The following is a 7,198-nucleotide window of genomic DNA, read 5'->3' as shown; positions in this document are numbered from 1 at the left end:
GACCAACAATCTAGGCATCTTTTGTACAGGGAAATTCCAGAGTATTACACTTGGCACAACAAGGAAAAGGAATGGCGTCGGCGCAAGACACAGAGGAGATCCATCGGTCGAATTTATACTGTATCACCTTCAGAAGGAGAAAATTTCTATTTGCGTATTCTGTTATCTAATGTCAGAGGACCAATCAGTTGGGATGACTTGCTAACAGTGAATGGGGTCCAATATTCGTCCTTCAAGCATTCTGCTCAACACCGAGGATTGTTAGAGAGTGACAGTAGCATCCGTGAGTGTTTGGTTGAGGCTTCTGTTTTACGATTGCCATGTGCTTTACGAAGGTTGTTTGCAACCATCTTAATATTTTGTGAGCCTACAGATGTAAGAAGCTTATGTGATGAATTTTTTTCATATATGGTGGATGATTATCCGTCAACCAGCACCACAACAGCCTTAGTGTTCACAAATCGGCTACTCAGGGATATAAATGATATACTCCTTCAGCACGGAAAACAGATTACGCAATACGATTTGCCAGCTCTAACTCATGAAAATGACAATGACAACTTGATACCCAGAGTTATCCAAGAAGAACTGTCTGTCGAAGTACCCCGGGAAGACCTGTGTTCCGTAACAAGATTGAACAATGACCAGTCTAAAGCTTTCAAGTGCATTATGAATACAATTGATCGAAGAGAAAGTGGAGTGTTCTTTGTTGACGGGCCAGGAGGATCAGTGAGAAACATAGACCCTAAGGCCGGCTTATGCAATGGTACAAGGTTACTATGTCGTGGAACCTTTCAAAACATGTTGGATGTAGAAATTTTAACCGGTCATCACTGTGGAAGAAGAGCTTTCTTGCCTCGGATAAAACACAAAACAACAGAAAATTCAGGACTGCCATTTATACTTACCGGAAGCAATTTCCTGTAAGGTTGAGTTTCGCAATAACAATAAACAAATCACAAGGACAGACCATTCCTAAAGTAGGGATCTATCTCCCTAAACATGTATTTAGCCATGGCCAATTATATGTTGCTCTGTCTCGAAGTATTTCTCAGTCGACTACAAAAATTTTAGTCAGAGAAGGAAAAATAGATGGAACAAGTGGAGAATTTACCAGAAATGTAGTTTTCAAAGAAATATTGTTACCTTGCCCACAGGTAATTTATGTTCTTAGTAAGTATGTGTGTAGTTACTTTTTGGTACAATTCAGTCTACATATAATTTTAATCTTTAAATCTTTTTCATTGATATATATATCTTTGTATACAAACTTCAATTTATTGAGGACTAACGACTTATATTTTTTAATAGACAATTTGATTTCAAAGGAGCTCATCGATATATGCCAGGAGATAAAGACAACGAACTTGAACATTTGTTTTATGCAACAGGTACGTACTAATTATCATTAACTAAGACATACTATATATATACTAGAAATATATTAACAAATATCAATTACAGGAAGAAGGATTCCAAAATCTCTGGAATGCATGGAAAGATGAGCAAGCAATTGCATCAATCAAACCAATAGACAATAAAGTAATTTTTTAAATTAATTACTGTCAAAATTGTATTCAATATACATACTTCTATTTCTATGTTAGTAATCATAATCATATGTTATCTAATAGGTTCATTCCCTTCAAATTTATTCTATTGTTTGGGGAGGAACGGTTAAAACAGACAAGACCCAATTCTGGAAGATGATAAAAAAGGAAATACTGCTCCAACAACATACAAGGTAACACAATCAAGTTCATCAGAATGTTATTGATATGCCTATTATCTATCCCCTTCTATGTTCTTCTTTTACTAATAAAAAATGAAGGAAAAAAGTATATGCCTAAAATATTAAAAAGTTACTCTGAGATTGTAACGAAGATTATGTTTCTCATGTTGAATAAAGTTATAAAAAATAATTTTAAACTACTTAAAAAATAATTTTAAACTACTGATAATAAATTAAATATTTTTCTTTTTCCAGCAACAAACTCATAGGAGCGGAACCAACTGATGTTAGTAAAGAACAATATTGCAGGTACCTATCATTAGATTAAGAAATCGCACAAAACAGATGTAATATCGGATACTTATAGATTTAAATGCTCTACAGAGGGTTTAATAGCTTCTTTTGTTGTGCATGTGTAGGAAATCCAACCTCAAACAAGAAATTTCAATTTTGCAGGTTTTATATTTTTTATTGTTAACTTTTCGTTCAAATATAATGAAATTTGTATTGGCATATGGTATATTTTATTGATTTCTAAATTTTGTAGTTCTTCAAGGCTCAAGAATTTATTGATAAGGAGATGTATGAGGAATTGCTAAAGATTTTTTCTCGGTACAAATTCAGAAATTACTTTAGATTTATCTTAACGTTTTTACTTATAGTTTGATATATAATCACCAAAAAAAAGACATAATTATTTATCTTCTTTATACTTTTTGTAGGCACAAGAAAGATTCTTCAAATACAGATCCGTACTTTGGTTTACCACTTAAAAAAAAAAAGGTCCCTAAACAAAGAAAAAAAAGTGACTTTTAAATATGGCTCATTTTTTGTAAACAACCGTATTTTTCTATTTATTTTTATGACTTTGAGTTAGATAGAAGAAGATAAAATAATATTGTAATAATTATTTTATGAATTATGTTATTTGTAGATTTGTAGATAGGTGATGTATGTGTTCATTATAATTAAATCATTTTCATATTGTTATTGTTTATAGATAGGTAATATATGATTATTTTAATTTGAACATTTTTATATTATCATTGATTATTCTATATTATTATTTTTATGTTATTCGAATTTAAAATTTAAAAATTTATTAAAATAATTAACTTTAAATCCCATAAAAAAAGCGGCTGAACAGGCACGGTAGTGCCTGTTAAGCCGCTAGTATATATAATGGCAAAACCTGTTTTGGTGTCCAAAAGTTTTTTTCCCATTTTTATCCTTTTTAATAACCTACCCCACGTCAGTTATTCCGTATTACAATATTCTCACTATGTCATCTTCATTCACGTTCTCTCAATTTATAACAATATATAATGGCAAAACCTGTTTTGGTGTCCAAAACTTTTTTTTTCCATTTTTATCCTTTTTAATAACCTACCCCACGTCAGTTATTTCGCGTTACAATACTCTCACTACGTCATCTTCATTCATGTTCTTTTTTATTTTATAAATCCACGTAACTTCTATAATAATTATCTCTTTCTTCCCTTATTCTCTCTCACTTCACGTTGCTGTTACCAGAAAAACTTCCTTCATTTATCATCCATCTTTTCATGCATCTTTCTCACTTCATCTAATATAATTTATTTTTTGTCATTAAATAAAAGTGTAAAACTATGTTTATATGTTTGTTTTGATTAATTACCTTTGACAGGATATCAATGGAAGTGGTCTACCGACTTGATAAGACTATGCCAGGCGACAAAAACAAAACATGAGCAAATAACAGAGGCAGCAATACCTCGCCAGAAGGCGTGCCAGTTAAGTTATACATCCCATTGATAAATTTATGTAGTTAGTATATCATTTAATATGATTATCTTTCACAATATATTTTCATGCTAATAACAAATTTTCTAAATATTCAGATACTAATAATACTAATAATAACAGTAAAGTTGGTCCAAGTAATAGACCGAATGATCCAAATATAGGTAAGAATACTGTATATTTATTTAATTAATAATAATTTATTTTTTCTTAAGTTTTGATTCGATAAACCTTTCATAATTGTCCAAAATAATATTGTTACAGATATTATTATAATATCTTAATGTACTTTAAATTAAATATCTATAACAATATATAAAAGAAATAGGAGAGTTTAGTGTCTAATTTTCACTTTTCTATCTTAATCTTATTGATAAATAGTGTTTAATATAATTTTCGTCTTAAAATTTGGTCAAAAATGTAATTATTAGTTAATTTTTTTTTGTTCTTTGTACAGTTACTTTTTTATTCTACACATAACTTCTACCTACGTTGTCTTTTTCTTTGTTCTATGGAGTACATGTAGTACCCTCTCTCTGTCTTTATTTCACTTAATTAAAAAAATAATAATAAATATGTGTATGGAGAATGGTAAAAATAATAAAAATAAAAATAAAATTTTTTTAAAAAATAATGAAACAAAATATGATAAAAATAATTTTTTTTGAGTTGTAGGCCAAAATATGATTCTGAATCTGAAGAGGCCTTCATTTTCCTACAAATAGTAGAAGGACAGAAGAAATGAATATGCTTGTAAATTTCATTTTTAAATATCAACCATATAAGAGTATTAATGAAAAAATTAGGAGAATATAAAGCGTTTGTACCTGGAAAAAATTCTTCGTAATTCATCATACATCTCCTTATCAATAACTTCTTGCATCTTGAAAAAACTGTCAGATTTTGTTTACCATAAAAAACCATATAAACACTTCAGGTTTATTCAATTAAATTGATTGTTTATTAGAGAGAAGAATTCAATTAATACCTGTAGAATTGTGATATCTTGTTTTGCATTAAACTTTTTGAAAGGTCAAAAGAAATGACATTAATCTTTGTTTATCATTGACAAAATATAAATTAAATTATATTACATCTTTTTTTTTAATAACAATTACCTCCAATGATATTGTTCTATATCGAAATGAGTTAGTTGTATTCTTCTAAGTTCATGGTTGAAAAAAAAGAGTTAAAGGTTTAACATAATTGGTATATATGACGAAATAGACGAAAATATTTATTATGTAATAAAAGTTTATTGCATTATCTTTTATTTTTTTGATAAAATATTTCTCTTTTTACCATCTTCCATAATTGAGTTTTGTCTGCTTTAACTGTACCTCCCTAACCAATAGAATAAATTTTGATTGGATGAACCTGAGTCAATTTCACGTTTGATCAATAACACTAAAACAAAAATATGTATCATCAATGCAGTTGTCCCTGTCAATAATGCTGTAATTCTTACTTTATTGTCGATTGGTCTCATTGATGCAATTGATTGCTCATCCTTCCATGTACTCCATAATAATTGGAATCTTATTTCCTGTAATTTATTACATATATCTATCACAATATATTTCAATAATGTTTTATATATAACTTTAGAATTAAGTAATGATACATCCGAAATAAGACATACCTCTACCTTTTATTGGTTTTAAAATTTTAATTTTTATAATTTTATTGCTAAAATTATAAAATTGATAGGAACATTTAAAGAAATCAAATTTTGGAATTTTTTCAAAGTAAATATAAACATTGCAAACTATAATTTTTAAAAAAACCAATAATGATATATTTTAAGGATGTATGTTTATTAATTTTTATAATTTATGTAAATCGTAATTGGTGCATACCTGTTGGGTAAAGTAGAGGTTTCAGTTCCTTTTGCTTATCTTTTTGAATTTGCTGATGAGCTCTCTTGATTTCAATTTATCTGTTAAAAATTTTAGTCGTTAGTTGTTGAAATTAGTGAACAAAACTATCTATTCCAATGTTGATATTGTAAAAAGGCTCACATATTTTTTACATTATTAAATTTTAATTTGATAATCTTGTTATCATCAAAAGTTTATTCCCTAGTTACTGTAACGATGTTAAAATTTATTTTCCATCACTAAATGATATTATGTATCTCATGATTTTTGCTATTAGTGACCGTTGTAGTAGCATTTTTTTTGTTAGTACTTAAATTAGTGATTCATTAAAAAATTTTCATGTAACTCATAAGAATGTAAACACCGTTATCTATGTTTTTAATTTGAGGTTTACATTATTTAGTTACCTATTGACTTGTAACTGTACTTTTAATATAACTTTTAATATAATATTTAGTTTTTTTTAGTTTAAGAAATTAGAACACATTGTACCATTAGTAAATTTCACCAGTTATTAAATGCTTAATTTGTTAATAGCCTTATAATAAAAAGGACCCATATAATTTGTACCGTTTATTTTTAAATACATGAAATAGGACATCAATATTTTTGTAGTATCTGTTAATTGTTGCTTTTGTGTTTAAATTTTTTTTTGTTCAGTTTTTCTCTTTAAAAGATATATGCTATTACGAAAATTTTATTATAAAGTTATTCTTATTATTATTATTAGTTTTATGAATGTATCAACTATTTTAAATGTTTTATTTGTTAAGTATTTATTTTAAATTTTTTTATTAAATTTGATTTCTGTTATCTGTGGCAGTTCTATTGTCGTGTGCTTCCATTCCTGTATTTTTGAGAAGTAAAATATAATTATTAAGATCTAACTCAATTCATAACAAAGAAATTTAAATTTAGTTATCGTGTTACCTGTAGGAAATTGATGATAGGTGGTCTGGCCATTTGTCTAATTGTAGTCTACCCCTGTGTTTGTAGTTAATCGGGTACCTCCACCAGTGTTTGGAATTGGAGTTGTATCAGTTGGTATGACAATTTGTTTTTCTTGGCGAATCATCTCCTGATAACTTGCACCACTTCTAGCTAGATATTATTGTCTTTGTTCTTCGGTCATGTTTTGTCTTCTTCGCCTAGCATAATCTGTGCAAGTGGGTCGACGTTGACGTGGCTGTTGATTTCGCGAAGTTTCTATTTTTATTTGTCAGAAATATAACAATGATATGCAGAGAAGAAAAACTTTTGTGAGACCAAGATTGAAATGGAAGGAGTAATTTAATATTTTAATTCTGTTAAGTATGATTGAAGGTAGAACAGTTTTTATTGAAAGTGAGTTTTTAAAATGAGTACGTAGTAGTAGTAGTAGTAGTAGTTTTTTTTTTTTTTTCATTTTTAAAATACATCGTGGGTTGATGGTGAATCAGTTTGATACTCTGTCGTGGGGTAAATTCTTTCCTTGATTAAAAAAATAATAAACATGGAGGACCGTAGTAAAACGTTTGTTATATTGAATCCAATGTTTAACAAAAAAAAAAAAGGGGGTAAAATAGTAAGAAAAAATTGAATACCAAATTTTCTTATTCCCATTATATATTGGTATAGTCCATTATATATTGTATTAGTATAAATTTGATTAATGAGTACACTTTTATGCGTAATTTTTTTAAAAAAATAAATATTGGACATAAAAAATATGTAAACCATATGTTGTAGATTTAATTATTCCAATGACTTTAGTTAATAATGATTTATTTTTCTTTATTCTTTAAATACTATTGTCCCATTGAGA

Source organism: Arachis ipaensis, chromosome B01 (genome assembly GCF_000816755.2).
Source record: "Arachis ipaensis cultivar K30076 chromosome B01, Araip1.1, whole genome shotgun sequence".
Taxonomy (NCBI): Eukaryota; Viridiplantae; Streptophyta; class Magnoliopsida; order Fabales; family Fabaceae; genus Arachis; species Arachis ipaensis.
The sequence above is the reverse complement of the archived record's forward strand: the minus strand, read 5'-3'. Positions refer to the sequence as shown.